Here is a 20,742-nt window from a genome sequence, read left to right as displayed (position 1 = left end):
AGGGAGATTACTCCTAACCCACCGTTTGGCTTCAGAGCGATGCAGCTTGTCTGCGGTGCAGAAGGCAGGGATGTGGGGAAGGTCCTTTCCTGCTCTCAGGAGCAGCTCATGTGGCTCTGGCAGCGGTGATGCTGCTTCCCCTGCTTTCCCCTCCAAGTCTCTTGTGACCTTATGGATCTAGGTCTTATGGTTTTAGTTAGGGCAGGAAAAGTGCCAGCATGGAGCTGCTGCTGGGGGAGCAAAAGTACTTGCTTGTCTGGAGCACCAAATCAGAGCTGTGCATGATGCTTTGTACCGTGATTGGACCTGGCACGGCCCTCCCTTTCCGTCCACATCACTGGAAGGAAGGAGAGCCTCTCTTCAAAAGCTCTTCATTCTTCCACTTATCTTCTCATCCTGGCCCATGGTGGGGCAAAGTTTATGGGCATGGCAGTGATTGGTGCTGTGAAGAAGGAAACGCTGCACATCAGAAGCCTGTTTCCTTTGCGTGTTCCTAAGATGATGCCAATGCTTGGAGTTCTGCTGTGAACCCGCTGGGGTTTTGCTCAGTGCCCCATTCCTGGAGTCCTGTGGTCATGAGAGGCTCCTCTTTTCCATTGAAAAATAGAGAATAATCCTTGGGGAGGGTGAAAAAGCATGAAAATACTGATTATCCTTTGCAAATCATTTTGGATTTGGAGCAGCCAAGTGGAGGGCTCTGGTGGAGGTGCAGCTTCTTTCAGGGAGTAGTAGGGACACCATCTCCCTCTGCCACCCACTGCCAGCACACCAGCATGTTACAGGGCTCAGCATCCATGTGGATAAGTTATAGGGTCCAAAGTGTGCATGCATGCTGCCTGTGAGAGTCAACAGGGGGATTCTGGGGATCCAAACCACTTCACACAGTGAATATAATGCAAGTGTGTGTCTGCTGGGGCATCCTCCTGGTGCGCCTGGCACCTGCTCTTGTACACGGAGTCACCGGAGGGCAGGGTCCTGGCAGCACCCATCCTGCAGGCAGAGCCATTGTGCAGCTGGGGCTTTGTCTGTGGCTGGAGGACAGCGAGGGTGCAGATGGGAGCAGATGAGGAGGGGAGATCAGAGGCTTAAGGAAGCCAAAGGGAAAACACCCGGGCCTGGAGCAGCTGAAGAGGGAAGATCAGAGCCTTGGAGCAGCTGTGGGGAAGATTGGATTAGTGCTTGGGAGATCAGAAGCCTGGAGTGATGGGAGGGAGGATCAGACAGGTAAGGAGCGAGGAGATCAGAAACCCCACTAGCCCATGGAGGTGTTCAGGTGGGATGGGACAGCTCATGAAGGTGAGACCAAGCAGGGTGAGGGGTTTATTGGTGCTGCTTGCATCTGCTGAGCTTTAATATGTGCTGGGTTTGCATTCCCCTATGATAGCAGCACAACGGCAGGAGATCCCACCCTACCGAATGCAGCATGGGGGATAGCACAGCAGCTCTTCCCAGGGGTGACATCTGGGTGAGTGGCTGTTTGCAGCAGGGAGGCACTGCAGCAATCACACTGTGTTTCAGTCGAGAGTTCCCAAGAGCTGCTAAAACACTGCAGTCCCTGCTAAGCCCCCAGCTGCATCCCTGCCAAACGCCCCTTCCCACTTGCAGGCACCATTCACTACAGGCTGTGTCTGGCTAAATAGAGCCTCGACATCCTGCGCCTGCCCATCCGAGCATGGAAATGCAGCGCAGCAGTTGTGAGGGAGAAGGAGCTGTTTAAGACACATAACTGATGGAAGAGTGGCTGTGCTGTTTCAGCTCACACGTGGCTGTGGATGAGGCCCGCCAGCATCACTGTGCTCTGATCTCTGCACCTCTGCTTGGAGGACCAGCTCCAGACAAACACCCCTGTTATCTGTGCAGCCCCAGCCCATGGAGAGCATCCCTTCAGGACCTGGGTTGGGGCAGAGGGAGGTGAGACGTGTCTGGTGGGGGGGACACAGGCCCTGGGGGAGGTGGGCTCCTGCCAGGCAGTTGAGCAGCACTCAGGAGGTTTGTGCTTCTCCGCCTGGTTTTCCCAAAGGAGAAATAGGAGTGAAGGTGGAAGGAAAAGCTTTCTAGAGAAGAGAGCACCAATCACTTCTCCAGCATGTGCTGTCCTCACAGTAATTGCCTATTAATATTCCAATCCTTGTGCTTCTTCCCCTCCTTCTCTCAACTGATGCAGCTTTGCTTCCCAGGCCTGCTTGCTGTAGTGGCAATGCCTCAATGATGGTGTGTTGGGACACCCAGCATGGGAAAGACTGGGGATCACTCAGCTGTGTCCCTAAACACACTGAGCCCAGTTTGGGTATTGATTAAAGGGATGGAGCTCTGGCTGCTCCCACCTTTGGACCATGAGGACCTTTGCCGCTGCAGCTCGTGGGGACAGTCCCTGCTGGGCTCCTGCCAGCCCAGCATTTGGTGTCCTGCAGGTGCTGGGGAGAGCCATGGGTGGCTGGATGGAAGCAGCTTTATGGAGCATGGCTAATTGTTTCGTTGTGCCTTTCAGGCCCTGAAGGTGGGCTGCAGCTCTGAGGATGCAGGGTCCAAAAGGAAGGGGGCAGGACCGTTCAGAGCAGTCTTTGGTATGGTTTCGCACTCATAAGCAAGATGTGGATGAACCTTGTATGGCATTTCCTATGTTTTCCTGTCTTCTCACCCACTTTCTTCTGTTTCCAGCTTGGGTTTGTTATTTTCTATGCCCAGTGGTGATGCAGGGCACTGCAGCAGGAGTTGAGCATCCCTGCACTGATATCAGCCTCGCTGCCATGAAGTCTGTTGAAGCCAGTGGGACATGGTCCCTCTGAACCTGCTCCATCCCAGCTCACCCTGGACATTCAGGGTGGCCTCCTCTGCAGCCCTGGTTACAACTTATCTACCCCGTGGGAGGTGTAAAAGGGAATGTACACACTGGCACAGGGCAAAATAAAGAGGTGATGGATGCTGCAGTTTCAAGGATGTTCTCATTGTTCAGTCAAAATGCAGATAGCAGAGATGGGAAAATAAGTATTTATGCACAGCTGATTTTGGAGGCACAAACAGAGGGAAGGAAGGTGTTTTGCCTGGGTGAGGATGGCAGAAGTTTGGCCATATTTGGTCCAGCATCTGAAAAGCTATGCTTAAAACAACCCATGGGAAGTGTTCAAGGCCAGGTTGGATGGGGCTTGGAGCAACCTGCTCTAGTGGAAGGTGTTCCTGAATGAGCTTTAAGGTGCCTCCCAACCCAAACCATTCTATGATTCTATGGTGCCAGCACCACATCTGGCATCTCACATACCCTGAGAGCCTCACATACAGGATGCTGAGTGTCTCCCTGCTCTGGTGGCATGCAGAACTCCAGTCTACACACACAGAATTCCTAAAGCCACAGCGGATCCTGCCCCATAGAGCTGCATTTGCCAGCTGCTGGTGCTTGGGGTGTGCCTGGAAGGGGGCTTAAATGGAAAGCTAAGACATCCTCTTGCAGAAAGGTGACAGCTGAGAAAGCAGAAACCTGTAAAACCTTTGAGCCATGTTATTTGCTAAGCTGATAAAAAGTAGAGTGCATAAATCTGTGAGCAGGGGAAATCCCTGCTGCATTCGCATGGGCTGCTCACTGTTCTGGAGTTAAGTAAATATAGTTCAGCACAAAAACAGTTTAAAGGGAATTTGAGAACATAATGAAGCTTGGAGAATTAGCTGAATAGGTTTCATTTGAGATTACAAAACCACAGTGTAATATAATGTTTAAATACCAATGTGGCTTCAATATTCCATAAAATATCTAAATAGAGATAAAACCTTCTCTGTCCTAGCATCAGCTGGTAATCTTATTACTGAATTAGTATAGCCATGTACACTGCGATCACCATTTTCCACCTAGCTTGACAGGCTAGGTAAAGGAATAAGGCAACAACAGAAAAGGAACTCCTGTTGGGGTTGAAACTCACCCAGCTGCAAAGCAAACCCTGATGACCGGGGCTACACCATGCTGCCAAAATGCTGCTGCCCCAGCATTGGATGGGGCAGGAGAGTGGTCTTGATTCTGGAGCAGCTCAAGAGGTTGGGAGGATGCTTCATGCTCATGGGAAGACTTTGTGACTTGGCCAGGTTGGATGGGGCTTGGAGCAGCCTGCTCTAGTGGAAGGTGTCCATACCCATAGCAGGGGTTGGAACTGGATGAGCTTTGAGGTCCCTTCCAACCCAAACCATTCTGGGATTCTCTCCATGTTCAGAGCCACGATGATTTGCTCAGCTTTTAATCATAGGAAGGTTTCTCCAAATGTTTTGAACTCTGGAATAACGCTGCTCACCAAACCTAATACCTTAAAAGGCCTCTTTTATGTGACTATTACTTTGGTGACCAAAGTGCCAGGGTTTTACAAGAGCTGCTTACCCTTTGATAACACAAAATCAGTGAATCTATGCTGACAGCTTCAGATGCTGCAGAAACCTGAGCAACCTTTCACCAGCATATGTTGCTTGCTGGATCCTTTCTTCAGAATAAACCGCAGAAGCATCTTTAGTAATTTAATGAGCAATAAAGAAGACTATAAAAAAACAAGGATAATTAAATGCAATGATAGATTTTAGCACCCTAAATGGTTACCAGAAGTGCTCAATCAAAACTAAGGTTTGCACTAGGCAGAATGAATAGCTCTTTGTTGCCCCATAATAGAAAACGCTTAAGAATAAACTGCAAAGGCAGATTTGGGATAGCATTGGAATGCCAGAAGCATTAAAAATCATCACAGCCTGCCTCCTGATGCCCCTCTAATGCTTGAGGAAAACAAATAAACCACAGCAAGAATAGGGAGCTGTTTAGCGTGCTGCTTTGATCTTTGTTCCACCTTTTGCAGGTATTTATGAAGAGTACTTTTGGCTTGTGATTTTCTGATTTGGAAGAGGAACAAATAGATTGGCAGTGGTAAAGGTTAGGCAGTGATGTGAGGTTTTATGCCTTTTTTTCCCTCTTTAAGCCTACTGTTGTGGGAGGTAAACCCTAGAGTATGGAACACTGGCTACCTCGGCAGAATGAAGGGTGATGTGCATGTGTGCTGTCAGGATGGAGTGTACGCACATTCCAGCCTCGCTGCCACTTGCATTTCAACAGCACGAAGAGGAAGGCACCAGCATGGACACAGATTCTTCCTTAATACAATAGTCTTTAGGAGAACTTGTGGATTAATTACACATTTTCATGCAACAACATGCTGCTAATTGTTTACACTGAGTCGCATTTGCTTATGTAAATGGTCTGAATGAGAAAATTCTGTAGTGTATAATTGTGATGGAGAATTAAAGAAATGGGGAAATGTGGAGGATGTCAAGGCAACCCTGTGCAGATGATGCTCTGGTGTGATTCAGGGTGACATAATTAGTTAATTCAGGCACTAATATCTCAGGTGCATCACAGAATGAATGAATCATCATAGAATGGTTTGTGTTGGAAGGGACCTTAAAGCTCATCCAGTTCCAACCCCTGCCACGGAGAGGGACACCTTCCACTAGAGCAGCTTGCTCCAAGCCCCATCCAACCTGGCCTTGAACACTGCCAGGGATGGGGCAGCAAGTACTTGAGACACATGGGCTGTAATTCTAACAGTTAATAGCCTGATCCTGCCCTCCCAAAGCCTCCCTATGACCTAGGAGGGAAGGGATGAGGATGGATGGGGCCTCTCCCTGGCTCTCTGCTGATGGGACCACAGCAGCTCGTCTAAGTGGTACCTGGGTGAACACAGCATTTGTGACCAGAGTCATTTGCCTGTTGTTGGTTGCTGGTAATTTGTAAAGCCCAGTGGGAAATCATGACTTTGGAGAAGTCTTTGAGCAAATAACCATGGCAGAGCTTCAGCGTGTAAAGAAGGAGTGTGAACAGCCTTGCCTGCAGGTACCGACGCACTCAGCGCTGTGGTTGGTGTGAGGTGTGAAGTGGATGGCGTTCCTCAGTCAAATGCTATCACTTGATGGTTTCAGTGAGCAAAAGCACCCCAGCAAGAAGGAAACCAAAGGCAACCTCTGTGTGGGCCACCAGAGAGGTATTTATGCTCAGTTCCCCTATTGCCCCTTTACAGCTCACTTTGGGTTAGTTACCGTAGGGTTCAGGAGTCTTCTTGAAGTAAGTTGGTGTAGTGCTGTAGAAGATATCAGCAGGGCCTCTTAAATGGAGACAGACCTAGGGAAATGCATGTTAAAAATAGAGAGCAGCCTGTTTTGCCTCAGAAGGGGCAGGTGTCAATGGGAAAGGTAGTTTCTCTGTAGGAAATGTCTCTGTGCAGCCGTTGGCATGGAAAGCCAGGACGGACCCTTTCACTGCTCCAGATCACAGCTACCTCGCCCCATGGATGAAGCTCTTTGTCCTCCTTGCCATGCAGGACTTGTCCTGGCTTTTACCCTGAGGATGCTGCCACACATCCAACCTGTGTAGGGTTCCCAAATCTGGTTCCCATCACCCCAGAGGGCAAGATCCCTGGTTGTGCAACCCTTCTCCTTCCCCAGGGAATGGTATTTCAATGTATTATGTGTCTAGAAGAGTTGTATCCTTGATCACTATCACTGATCAGGATCTACACATATTTAAATAGGTGGAAAACCCCCAGATTTCCTTCTTTTTTTTTCTTAATTTTCTTAATTTTACTTGCTGGGATTCAGATACTATTTCCTAAAGAGCATCTGCTCCTGCTGCTATGTAAAGATTGACAATCTGGAGCACCATAAAGAAAATGTATTTGAAATATTTGCTCAGTCAAGTCTCGGAGGCACTAGGCTGTCCAAAAGTGTTAATGCAGGCTGGAGCCTTTGCAGCTCCAACAGACATATTCGTTTTGAAAGGTGTTTCTTTGAGCATTAAGCCTTTCTCATGCTATAGGCTGTTTGCACTCTTTTGTCTTACAAACCTCTTAAACTTATCCCAGGACACTTCAAGTTGAGGCTTTTGCTTTTTTGGGGGTGGTTTGGGGTATTTTTTGTCACTGTTTTCTGTCTTAACTCAGAGAACTAAGAACTGATGAAGGGCTGGGTGTGCATTTCCAGATCCCTCTAGGATGGTTTTAGAAAAGATGATATGGAAAGAGGAAAACCAAAAGCACATGATGCCAAATGCGTACATGTTGTACATTGTGGGTTTGTATGGTTAAAGGGGCAGCTTTGAGTGTACTTTCAAGACGTAGAGGGAGTACTCTAAATGAATCATAGAATCTCAGATGGGTTTGGGTTGGAAGAGACCTTAAAGCTTATCCAGTTCCAACCCCCTGCCGTGGGCAGGGATGCCTCACACTAGACCACGTCACCCAAGGCTCTGTCCAACCTGGCCTTGAACACTGCCAGGTATGTCATAAATATACTCAACAAAAGGAAGAAACCTGGTTTCTTAGGATGGTACTTGAGAGATGAATTATGACATTGTCTTTGAGATTCGTTCTGGGCCATATATTATTAGTATCTTCACTTTTAGGGTCAAAAAACACCATTTGGAGAACTGAAAAGCTGGAAACTTTAACAAAGGACTAAATACGGTCTTCAGAAAGAGCTGTGTGATTTCTGGGCTTCACTCACGAATCAGATGTGACCTTGCATTCCCAAGATGTCATTCCCCCCAGCATCCCTGGCTCTCTCATGCATGGCAGGCAGTGGCTGCTGCAGACAGGGAAAGATTGGATCTGCTTCCATGGACTGTTGTTTAAGAGGGGGAAATCTCAGCCTCGAGCATGTCAGCTCATGTCTGAGAGGACCTGGAGGAGCTGACACGGAAAGACTGCCTGCTCATTGTCTGCTCTATAAACAGTGCCATTAAATCTGACTTTTAAAAGCACTGAAAAGTCCTGAGATGGACTGGACACGCAGCCAGGAAGCATTTATGGCTGGGATGCATCTGCCTACCAAGGTGAAATGCTGAAGCATTTGCTGCTCAGCTGCTCTGAGGTTACCATAAAGCCCTGAGAAATGACAAAACCCTAATCCCTGTAATGGGGCTTCTGCCTGTCTGCTGCCTGGGTGGTGGGACAGCACAGGGAGGGATGGAGCTGTGGATGCCCTCCACATCTGGGCTGTATCTTCACCTTTCAGGCCTGCCAGAAGTTGGTGTATCCACACTAATCAGCAACACCTTGGTTTAATAGCCACTGAAACAGGTTTCCCATGCTTTACATATAAAATGCTGTATCAAGAACATATTAATCTTGAGCCAAGACTATTTGGGCAGGAAGATGCTAACCAAGCGTGACTGAATCCATGTGAATAGGAAGCGTTTGCTTGAAGGAATTAAAGCAAATCTGAAATAGCAAAGTCCACTGATTAGGAGCATTATTACATCTCTCTGGTGGTGAAACAGCAAGTGGCAATTTCTGCTCCTTTCTTCATAGGCCCCACGTTACCTTGAGGGGATTGGGAGGATTCATACACTGAAGGTAACCAGATGGAGGATGCAGAGAACTTCAGCTGCAATCAGGGTACCTGTGAGCGACTGAGTTATTAATTTGAGTAAATATAAAATCATCTATAATATATATATTAAATATAAAACATATATACATATTTTCTATTTAAATAAATGTAAGAGCAGTGCATATACATCGTATTTCAGCTAGAGGCTGTGCTGCCCGTTTGGAGCTGGCAGTTTGCTTTCCAACTTCTTTGCACCTTGCTTTTCTCAGACTTGTGCTTTGAGTATTTGGAGCTGCAGGACCAAGTCCTTTGCTTCTTTTCTAACAAACACCCCTGCTTGGGGTGGAAAAAATATGTAAGAGAGAAAGATGGCCTTGTTAATCCTCGTCCCTTCCTTTTAAAACAGGAAAGTCTGGGATTTGCTTCTAAGGAAAGATGCTAACAGACTGGGAATGGTCATTTACCACTCTCTGAGGGTAAAGAGTTTCTTGATCTTCACCTGGAATTCTCCTTTATCGCACTCTTTTGCATTGCTTTTCTCTCGTGGCGAATATACATGGGTTTTGGTGTTTGTCTCCTTTGAACTGAGCTCATGAGGGGTTGTCAGAGGCTGGTTTTGTCCCATACGGTTCCAAGGGGATGAGTGTGAGGCTATGGGTGCTACAGCAGCCCTGTCCCCACAACAGAGCTATGATGGGGCACCGGCCAGAGGAGCTGAGCAAGGGGGTTTGTGTGTCCATGTGGGCATAGGAGATGGAGATGGAGCTGCTGGTGCCCCACTGCTCTCCCAGGGCAGCCTTGAGAAGCACAGACACAGCCTGAGGTGGCTTTGGTTGCCCCAGCACAGTGTCGTCACTCCCTGCCCCATCATTGATGCAAGTCAGCAGCACGGAGGGCTGAGCTTGGGCTGGTCGCAGCCCCATTGCCCACTCTTACCTGAAAGGTGGCTGTTCCCGTGCTTGCAGGGCCTCATAAACAGAGGGAACAAAACTATTTCTTTCCTTTCTCTTCCTGTGCTGCTTCCTGAGGCCCATTTCTCCAGCAGTTGGCTCCTCCTGACCCCCTCTTTCCCTGCTCCTCTGGCAACCATATGGCTTTACAATGGCAAAACCCCCAAAAGCAGTCCCCAAGTAACTATTTGCTATAAGCAAACCCTGGGACTTTAATGGACTCACCTCAGCCCTGCTAGTAAATATTTTATAGAAGACAGTAAATAAAATATGTTTGTGTTCTTAAAATAAAGAGGAGCTGTCAGCCAGCAAGCACCCGCTGGGGAGGACTTAACCCACAACTTGTCCCACCATAGAGATCCTGGTCAAGAATGGGACCTGCTGGGGAATGCATCCAAGCCCAGAGGATTTTGGCTTGGTGGGAATGGGGCTTAGAAAGGCTGTGCTGCTGGGTGTGTGCATCCATCCATCCATCCATCCATCCATCCATCCATCCATCCATCCATCCATCCATCCATCCATCCATCCAATGTGGCATTTCCGAGGTTGCCTCCTCAAAGCCTTAACCATGAAACCCAAGTCCTCACCACTTGACCTGAACTTCCGAGGCACCCACTGCAGCCCCACAGTGTCACTGAGCCCCAATTTAAACCCGACCTCTGTCACTAATAGCATTAACAGGGGCTGGTGGCAGGTCGGAGGGCTGCGGAGGGATGCTCAGAGAGGGATGCGGGATGCCTGCGGGGAGGGTGCAGGGCACTTGAAGGCGATGGATGGATGGATGGATGGATGGATGGATGGATGGATGGATGGATGGATACCCAAGGAGACACAAGCATGCACAGAGATGGGTGTAGGGCCACAGCCAGTCCCCCGCTGGCGTGGGGGGAAGTTTGGGCTGGGGAAGGCGGCAGCAGAGATTTACGATGCGGGAGGACAGAGCGTGAAAGCAGTATATCATCATCAGGTTGGGCTGAAAGAAAGAAAACATATCTCCAACAAAAAGCGGGGCTTCGCAATTCAGCTGCGTTGTTAGGACAACGCAAACTATCCTTGAAATGATTAGTTCCACTTCAAAGGCATTTACATTCAACAGGGGCAGACGCAGCCTCTTTTTATGTCTCCAGAGGAGGAGGGAGAAAAAAAGTCATAATAATAGAAAAAAAATTAAAACCAAGGAGGAGGTGGGGAGGTTTTGTGCTAAGGAGAGTCATATGTTTGCTGCTCCTATTTATTTTGCCTCATTCAGGGGACACTTGCATAAGATGAACAGAGAACAGGCAACTGCAGGGCTCCGGGGCTGCTGGCTGGGGTGGTGAGCAGAGTGGTCCAGGCAGGCTGCACTCAGTGTTGCCCACCCCTTAAAATGGGAAGGGAAAAGGCAACAGTTAAAAAAGAAGAGAGAAAAAGGCAACCCCTCCCTCCCCGCCCTCAAGAGCTGTCCCTGCCGGGACATCCATTATTAACTTGAGGAAGCGTGACATACGTTTGGTTAGATCACAAAGACTCAGGGTATCCTGATGGAGTTTGGGAAAGATTTGAAGCCTGAGGTGTCCCCGCGCTGTCCGGGAATGAGGTCCCATGGAATAGCCTGGCCTGGGATAAAGTTTTTACACCTGAAATCACACACCTAAACCGCTTCCTAGCGGCCTCCGCATGGGAAAACACCATTTGGTGTGTTCCAGGTTATCCTGATTGAGCATGAAGGAGGAAGAAGATGCTGGGATTAATCCAGAGGCAACATTTACCAGGTTCTTATCGCTTTCCCAAACCCCAACCCATCTCCTTTTCCCCTCATCAGTTTTTACATCCGAATGAACCTAGTCTGATTTCAAAGGGCATCACTTATTTTATCTCCTGCATTAGCTAATGGGGTAACTGTGTTCCCATTGTGCCTAGTGTTGGAAGTCAAAAAGCAAGCATCAGAACATTAAAATGCAAAGTATGGAGCATCTGTAGAGTTACCTGTGCTAATGGAGGAGTTCCCCATCACCTGAAACGTATTGCACCAGCACATGCATTGCATTAATGGGAAGCTTTGCTTTGTCCCTCTGTCCCCCGTTTCTGCCTGATGTTTTGCAGCTCATCCTTGCATTATTCCTCATCATTCCATAAGGGAAGAAAACTGAAGTGGTCAAAGATCCTGGGCAAGAGTTTCCTGAAATATTTTGTCTCCCACAGCTATCTCAACACATATGAACTGAATTATTCTCAATACTGGCGCTGATCAAAACTCTTCCTTTCAAGTCCCTTTTGTGGGGAGGTTAACACTTTGCACATTTGAAACCTAACAACTATAGCTAGGCTTTTTGAAAAGCATTTCTAAAGGTGTTGTGAACATTCTAATGCCTGCACCCACAAACTCTCTGCTTCAGCCCTATTGCAAAGCCAGGCATGAGGATGACCCCAGCTTTATGAAATAAAGAGCAGTGTGCAAGTTAGTGTTTGGAAATGAAATCCTTATTCCAGCTAAGCTGTAGCTGAAGTCAAGGTTTAACTGCTCCTTGGTTTAGGTTATAAACATGCATGTGAGACATTCCTGATTAATCCAAGAAGTTCCCTTCCCTTTTTCCCCCCATTTTCACTTTCTCCCACTCTTTTTCCATCAACCTTTTTCTCCCTGGCATGGGAATGAGGAGAGCTGGAGAAGTCAGCGCTCCCTTTTGGTTACTTTCACACAGGTTTTGGTCATCTCAGGTATGTTGTTTGCTCTGAAGAGCTTTGGCCCTGTGAGGACCAGTCTGGTGCTGGGTCTTGTTTGGATGATGTGGGTTGAGGAATTGTGTGCTGCAGCAACCAGAGTATAAAGATTAGAAATGAGCTTGGCTCTGACATCCACTCTTATGGTGGTGTCGGTTGCAGAAGAAATGTGGCCAAGCGTGCAATGGCATTAAGTGGTAATGCTGTCCTATTTTAGAGGGCAAATGCCCAAGCATTGGTACTGTGGAAAAAGAAAGAAAGAAATCTAGAAAACTCATAATAAAAAGGAGATAGTCTTGAGAATGAATAAAAGGGAGATAATCTGGAATGAAAGTCAGATGGGACAAGAGGGGAAGAAGGGCAAACATTGGCTGCTGCCTGTGCGAGGGGCACCATAGCACAGAGATGAAGCTGCGAGCACTGCCAGCCTGAGACCCCTTAGCCAGTGGTGTTAGTTTTCATTCCTAAAGATAAAGAAATGTTTTCAGTCAGGAAAGAAAAAAAAAAGCTTTTTTTTATTGAATTCCCTGTGAGTTCATACTTGAAAAATGTGGTTTCCATTTCTGACTTTCTTGGTTTATGAAACACTAGAAACAGGAGAGCTTTTCAAATCTCCCCAAGAATGAGGGGAGTTATACAGTTGTTCTGTCATTTACTCCATCATTTCAAAGCTGCTGTCAGGAAACGAAAGCTGATGCATGTCTGAGCTCCACAGCATCTTCACATGTGGACTTTTCCCTTTCGGTGTTATTCTGCCACCCTGTTCCTAAAAGATTGGCAAGGATGAGGGGGCCATAGGGCTGCAAGAGGGATAAGAGCATCTCTCCCCAGTTTGGTGGGGTGCTTGTAAGGAGAAACATACCAAGCAGAGAGGGATTTTCAGGCTGGTTTGGGAGGCTCTGGGCTCAAGGGGTGAGGCTGAATGAGCCTGCAGCATCTTGTGTTGTCTGGGCTCATTTTGGTTTGTTTGCTTGGCTGCTCCATGCTGGTGTTAACTAGGACCAGCTTTTGGTTCTGGTGGCTCTGGTGTCATCCAAGGTGTGTTTTTGGGAACAGGAATGAGGAATACGGCTGGTAGTGAGAAATGCACCCAGTTTCTCCAAGTCCCTTTGCAGAAGCACTGATTGCAGCCTCACCAGCAGCGATGCGAAACTTGGGTGAGCAGGAAAACCCTCTTGGGTTTGGGGGTTCACCCGGTGGCCTGATGCTCTGCTCTGGTGCCCTTGCACGGTGCATGCAGCGAGCGGGGAGGAGCAGCTCGGAGCGCAGAGGGGGAGCGGGCCAGGTGAGGAACGCCCTCACCCATGCGGTCTCTTCCCCCCTTGTTATCCCCTTGTCTTTGCCTTGCGCTGATTTTTGTGTGCTGCGTGTCTCCCTCCCTGCTTGTCTGCGCGGCTCCTCTCCCATTCTTGGCTCGCTCCACCCTCCCTCCGTCTCTCCTGCCCCCCTCCCCTTTTGTCCTGCTCTGCTGCTCGGCATCGCTTTTGTGTGCTAATAGCAGCGGCTGCCACCGGCTCAAAGGGTCCCGGTGCCGCTGCTATCGCCCCCCGGCTTTAATTCAACCGCTGAGGACCAAGGAGTCCTCAGCCCCGGCCCCTCGCTGCTTGGTGTGGCTGATGCCGGCTCCTCGGATGTGTTTGCAGGTCCCCTCTTGCTGGGTGCAGCATCTTGGCCGTGATTGGGGTTGTTCAACCTGGAGAAGAGAAGGCTCCTTAAGGGGAGACCTTAGAGCAGCTCCAGTGCCTAAGGGGGCTACAGGAAACATGGGAAAGGGCTTTGGACAAGGGCCTGCAGGGACAGGATAAGGGGGAGAGGAGCACCGGTGGGTTCCCTTCTTGGAGCAGCGGTTGGGAAGCAGGGCTCCGGTTTGCACAGGAGGGTTTTCATGGCTGGATAATGCCTGTTGCAAATCAATGTCACATCTGCGTCTTCTAAAAGCCACATTCCCTGCCCTGGTTTTGTCCTGGGGAGCTCCAGGCTGTAGCTGTGTGTCTGCAGTGAGGTTAGCATAAACCTGCCTCATCCTCCAAGCCCTGGGAATGCCGGGATGCTGCGAGGGGATGGTACATGTCAACCAGGTGATGCTGAGACCTTTAGTACCGGCTGCGAGGGAGGTGGCAAAGGGCGATGCAACCTACCCTTGGTAAATGCAGAAGATGGCAGAAAATGCTAAGGATGCTGAAAAGAAGCAGCCAGTTATCAGGATAATTCATTCTAAAGGAATGAACCAATCTCTTTTCCACAAGGAAAATCCGGAAGTTCGCATGGTATTTCTCTGTGGCCACACATTGCCTCTGGAACTGCGCGGGGTTGTTCGTAAGCAGCCAGTGCACTGCAGCTGCTCTTAGATTTCAAGGAGGCGAGAATAAGAGGAAGTGAATGCATTTTGCCGAATTACTCGTCCTTTCCAAGGCTTGTTGGAAATATTTTTCCCTGACACTGTGTTTTCTTTCCTCTGAAGAGAACAAGTGGAAAAAAAAATAGCAGAGGTAGAGGGAATAGATGCTAATGAGCTGTTAAATGAAGTATTTATATTACATGCTGATGGGTCTCCTGTGTACACCTGCAGTAAAAATACCCGGAGTAAAATAAAAGTGTATATATATGTATGGTGTATATATATATGTTTATACATATCTATATCTACTACACTATATCTATACATATATGCCTATATGTGTATATATACACACATATATATGTGTCCATATATATGTGTATATATACATATATCTACTATACTATATACACACATATATCTGTATGTATACATACACATATCTACTATATATACACATGTATCTATATGTGTATGTATACATATATCTACTATACTATATATACACATATATCTATATGTATATACACACATCTATACACACACATACGTATAGGTATATATGTGTGCACATGTATAGAGTGAGATATAGGTTGCTTGAGAGCTTGTGGATGTGTGTTGTGCACAGGTAGGTGGACAGCGAGGGACTGAAATCCACTTGTGCACTGCTGGAGCTTTGATTTGCAGCTGGGTGTGAGCAAGTCCCTCTGGCCCTGATCCACAACTCAGCCAGCTCCCTCGCACCCCACTATGGGCTCAGCTAAACCAGGGCGGATGCTAATGAACACAGGGAGGTTTGCACCCCCCGAGGAGGAACTGTGTGCAGGTTTCCACTCACGCTGACCTTTTGTGTGAGTGCTTTGCCCTGCCACACAGTCAGCCTGCGTGACCTTCTGGAGCGTGCGGGACTTGCAATGTCCTGGAGAGAAATCCTGTCCCTGCCCAATCCAACTGCAGCATCCCGATGGCAGCCAGAGCCAGAGCATCGTCAGCGCTCGCTTTCCTGCAGATCACACGCCATCACAGCTGTCAGATAGGAATATAAAAGCCTGGTTTTATTAATCTAGTACAGCCTTCTACGTATTAAAGAGTAGTTGTGCTATTAATAATGAATTTGTCACATTTCTCTGTCAGTTCCAATCTGTGTTACTTCCCAGCTGGCAGCAGGCTTTGTCAGCCAGCACCGTATGGGCTGGCAGAGCTCTCACCATAGCATCAATGCCCTGTGTCCTGCAAGAAGTCCCCTGAGCACCCAGGAGCTTCTTGCCAGGGGCTTCATCCTCACTGCCTTCTAGGAAAGTGCCCTGCTCCTTAATGCCATAAGGAAGGGGAGTCTGGCTTAGCTGGCAAATGTGGTCTGAAAAGGGTTTTCTGTTCCTTGGGATGCTAAAAAGAATCAGAATGGCAAAAAAGACAGGTCTTGAAATGAAAAGACCTAGCGAAATTAAGTATTTGAGCATGGATATACTGTGGGCATTTAACATGATGTAGCAGATAAGAGTTTTGAAGGAAAACTTCTGCTATTGAAAGTGCTTGGGGTTTTATTTCTCAGCTGTCATTGCTTGCTCTCTTAAGTCCCTAGTCAAAACATTTGCTTATACAGAGATCAGGCTTATAGACACCTTGATGGGGAGAGTGGGAGAGAGTGGTGCTGGCAGGGTCCTGTGCCCATCGGCTCAGGCAGCTCATGGGGTGTCAGTGGGTGGTGATGGCCTGAGGGCTCCATGTGAAGCCATCTGGAAAAGTGGGAATCTTTCCTTTCCCTGAGCACCCTGCACACTGTGATGGGGTGTTTCTGTCCCCCACCAGGATGCGGAATGCAGGATGCAGAACCCCCCCTCCAGTGGGAAGGGCAGGGATGAAGCCCTCAGAGTGTCATTACTGTGCCTTGCAGAGCACTACATTCTTACTGTGATGCTGTTCTGTATACAAGTTTCTTTCTCTGCCTTAGCTTTCTGAGCTTTGCTGTTATTGTCTGTGCCATGTGCTTTTGAACTACTGCTGGTGCCACAGTGTTTGCAGCTGTTGCTCTCAGACTGAGCCGTTGTAAAACTTTCTTATTTGTTGAAGAACCCAAAGTCTACCTGATGGCATCTGCCCCATGAGCTCAGCCCTTAGCAGGTACAATGGGCAGAGGTGAATTTTCCTCTTATTATTAGAGAAAAGCTACTGGAAAAGGAAGAGGAGACCAGGGAGCTGTAATTGTAAAGTGGTTTTCTGTGTACATGGGCCTGTGTGTTAAATCAGTGGTGCCAGCCAAATTGGGTCTCAAAGTTCAGCATAAGACTGAAACTGGCTTCATCAAAGAGCTGTGGGACTGAATATAAGCATTTGGTAGGAAAATGTTACTTTGAATTGTTAACCTGGGACCAAGATGGAGATGGGGCAAAGGTATCTCCAAGGCTGTACCACGCACCACATCCTCACAATGTCTTGGCTTAACCCTTGTTGATGCTATGGGAGTTATGGCTACACTGGGAGGGGATCCTGGCAGCGATGCTGCTGCACCTCTGGGCTCAAAGGCTGTGAAGAAGAAGAAGTTGGATCAACTGTTAAGCAAGACCTGTGTGCTTTTAGCAAGCCATCCATGACAAACCTATTTGCAAAGAAAAGGTCCTCGTTGAATGGTGGTTTCAAAGGTACTTTTGTAGGGAGCAAACCTCGAAAGCATGTGTGTGTGCAAACATATCCAGCCAGAAAAAGCCCAAACCGTGTCTATAATATGCTGGGAAAATATAAATGCAATGGTTGATCTTTCTTTTTAACTGAATTGATTATTAGCATTCTGGGCTGCCTTTTCCATCCATGTCCTGAAAAAGATTACAGAGAAACCTTCTCTGGCTGTGATGGGAGTGAGCCTAATGAATGTGTGTGTTCGGTCTAATAAATGAATGTCATTTTATGTTTTAAAAGTGGCTTTTTCAAGACCTTGTACTGAAACACTCAGAAATTCTTATTAATCTATCAGAGTTAGTGTTCTAATTAGAATCTGATTGCTATTTTATGGGAAATGCCAATCAAATCTTATGGGGTTTTTCACCCAAGAATGACTCCTGGGCTCCCATAGACGTTTAATGAGAATGTATGGGACCAAATAGGGGCAGAATTTGGCTCCCAAACACCAATTTTCTGCAAGAAAAGGCAAAGAAGGTGCTGAGAAGCAATGCAAGATGCTGCTTTCAAAGTCACTTATTGTCCTAGTGATTGACGGCACTAACTGTATCCTGCCAGTTAACGGCTGGCTTTTAAAGTAGATATTTATGATTAGTTTAATTCATGGAGCCTTTTTCCTCGGGATTGATTTGATGAAATGAGCCAGGCAAATAATAAGTTTTTCACTGGAATGAATCTGCTTAATCAATTTAGACAATCAGTTTGTTCTTTGCTTAATAACATTTGCAAAAAGAAAACAAAGTCTTTCATTAACAAGGGTGGCCAGACATTCGTAATGAGAGGTGGCATCTACCATCAGGTTATGCCTTGTCTAGGAGCAGAAAACAGGATTAAACATCTGGTGCAAGTACCTGGCTCTGAAATGCCTCTCCTGGTGCTCAATGTGGAATCCAACATTTGGTTTTTATCCCTGGCTTGAGTCCCATTCACATCCCTGGACACTTTGCCAGGGCAGGAGTTAACGGCAGGTACATGGATCCAGACCTGAACCTGCCTACAAACCCACAGAGGTTTCCAGGCTGCTTTCAATGGGAGCTTTGGAAATAACGCAGCGTCAAGACCCTGCATTCAATAAAGTTCTCTCATTTGCTGTTTAGGGAAAGAGTTTAAGACAGAGTATTATGGAATAACTGCTTCTTACAATGGCCTGCGAAGTAACAGCTCGCCTGAGCAGCCTGGGAGTTCAAAGCATCCCTGTACAGGGAAAACAAACACTGCTAGCCAGGGAGTGATTATGCTTGTACCGCAGTGCAGAGGACTGTTTGGTCTAGTAATTTTGAAGACATTATCTCCTGATGTTTTATTTTCACTGTGTTCTGGATTTTATGTTGATTTTAATTATACCTCTTAGGAATAATATCTGGCAAACTAATTTTGGGGAATGGCAATGAAAAAGCATTATCCACCTACGGTAATTACACATATTTCTTAGTCCCCAGATAAAATAGTTTTACTTAAACCCCGCTAACAGAATTTATAAACTCCTCTTTTTTTTTTTTGCAGAGCCTGCCAGTGGAGTTTCAGATAATAGAAATCTCAAAGACTAATCTCAGCATCCCAGATGGCCGCCTCCAGGAGCAGCATAAACCCTTTTCCCCAACACATTTCCTTTTGCAGCCTTGCCAGTGAGCCAAAGCAAAGACAGTCAAGATTTTCCCCTCATGGTTCCTATTAATTTAATAACTTTAGGGGTTCATCCTTCTGCTTCTGAAAGGGTTTTTTCTTGCCATTGAGTATTGCCCATCCGATGGCTCTCCTAGGGTCTGGTGTAAATGCTGCCCAGCAATGGGTGTTTTCTGGTGCTGCTCAACAGAATATATATATATGTAAATATATATTAAAAAAATCTACTTTAATATATATATTTTTATATATATATATATATACAAGAGAATTTAATCATCCTTTCTTACTTCCACCATAATAATACACTGAATCTTTGGCCTCTCTTTGTTAAGCCAAATATCCTATTTAATAAACTGAATGCTCCAAAACCCTATTTCTACCATTTTATTGTGAAAAGTGCTTACACTATAACATCTTTATCCCTGTGTCTTCATTGCTTTTGGAAACAGAAGCTCAGGATGAGCAGTTGTTTTCACCTGTGGGTGATGTCTAATGACTGATGACTTCCTCCTGGGACTCCCTCCATCTCTCTCCACCATTGTCTTCTCCTTCAAGCCTCTCCTCAAAGCATGTCTTTCCCCCAGCACTTTGTAGATGGGCTCAAATGGGTAATGAAATAGAAGTAAGCCTTGCAGGATGGGATGGTGTTTCCTGCTCCTGGATGACTGCTGTGCCTCGTGTCTTCCCTTTTGCCTCTCTCAGCTGTTGCTTGCTCCCAAAGGCACCATGCAGGTCTCTGGGGTGAGAGGTAAGGAGCTTGGGACAATAACCCATCTGTGGGGTGTTTTCTGTAGAAAGGCTGCTTGTTGGTAGATTTTCCTTTTGTCTGATTTGAGCAGCCTGCTCTAGTGGAAGGTGTCCCTGCCCATGGCAGGGGTTGGAGCTGGATGAGCCTTAAGGTCCCTTCCAACCCCAGCCAGCCTGGAATTCTATGGTTTCTTTTATTTTCTTCCCCCTAAAATCCTTAGGGAAAACTGGGTCAGGAAACCTGAGTTATTGTTAAGAGTCCAGCAGATTCATTTGGGGATGTTATGGAAATGAGGTAAAAGATGCACAGCAAAAATTAGGGGGAGGCAAAGGCAGCAGAACATAGGGTGGTTTTCTGCCACCATGGACGTTCCCAATTGGCATGGCTGTGTCAAGCTCACCTTGGGGGAATACTGCTGGCTCTTTAGCTGCACCCAGCTCTCAGCAGGTTAATACAGCACAGATACATGCTGTCTATCCTGGCATCCTTTAACTCATCATAGTCATTTTTCCTTTAACATTGATTCATTTAGTATGAATTTAGGCAAAATTCCATTAGTGTCTGTAACATTTTTCCTGCAAATTCACTTTACAGCCAGATTTTTACCTTTAAAAGTGTGGTAAATACCTGCAAGCCAGTCTTCTACATAGGAATGAGCTGTTCAAATCCACTGTTTTATCTGCCATACCTGCTCTATTTTGACCAAGGGGAAAGCAGGGACACGATACATCAGAACCAGCTTCCCTATTTAAGGCTGTAGAGGCACCATTTATGTTTTAGGCTAAACTTGGACTATTATATGGTGGTAACGTGTGCCCTTTCACAAGGCTGGGCTTTGGTTGTCTGTGAGATCAAGCAATGAAAAAGCTCCGCTCTTAATTCTCACGTGTGAAAAGTCCCCATCAGCTCAAATTGTACCTTCTCCAGCAGAGAGAATGCTGTGAAATGATCCAGCTTGAACGTTTTCCCCTGTCTTTAAGCTTGTGTTTGAGGAAGCTGATGCCCTAAAAGTGGCAATGCTGGCAATGGAAACTCCTTGTATTTGCTCTTTCTGATGGTGCCTGGTCTTGGCATGTGTCTGGGTTTTGAGGAAGGTTTCTCTGTGTCTGTTTTGGGGACATCCAAAGAGCTTCTCTAAAGCCTGGTTTTGACTTTATTGAACCCAGCAAAAGGCTGCTCATGACTAAAATGGAAGAAATACCAGGTCTGTTGCTCTCATTGAGCATTTATGTAGTGATTTCTACTAGATGAGAAGCTGAAAATACATGATTTCTATACTGCTCACCAGTGATTCGCAATACCTGATAGTCTGATATAAAATGCTGCACTTACTACAGTAACTCCTGGCATGGTCAGTGCTTCAGTAA

The 20,742-nt window shown here is 46.9% G+C and overlaps 2 long non-coding RNA genes across 2 annotated transcripts in view; one reads left to right on the top strand and one right to left on the bottom strand.

Annotated features, from left to right (window-relative positions):
- LOC133265562 (uncharacterized) overlaps positions 1-20,742 on the bottom strand; it is a 377,264-nt gene that overhangs the window by 252,203 nt on the left and 104,319 nt on the right. The window lies entirely within an intron of this gene.
- Positions 3,830-18,817, top strand: LOC133265563 (uncharacterized). The gene is made up of 3 exons (XR_009742020.1): positions 3,830-4,068; positions 8,319-8,405; positions 18,505-18,817. It is a non-coding gene; the product is annotated as an uncharacterized LOC133265563 (long non-coding RNA).

This window comes from Pezoporus flaviventris, unplaced genomic scaffold, assembly GCF_033815535.1.
Source record: "Pezoporus flaviventris isolate CSIRO_AGI_PZ_B2104156 unplaced genomic scaffold, CSIRO_AGI_Pfla_v1 ptg000005l, whole genome shotgun sequence".
NCBI classification, from domain to species: domain Eukaryota; kingdom Metazoa; phylum Chordata; class Aves; order Psittaciformes; family Psittacidae; genus Pezoporus; species Pezoporus flaviventris.
The sequence above is the reverse complement of the archived record's forward strand: the minus strand, read 5'-3'. Positions and strand labels throughout refer to the sequence as shown.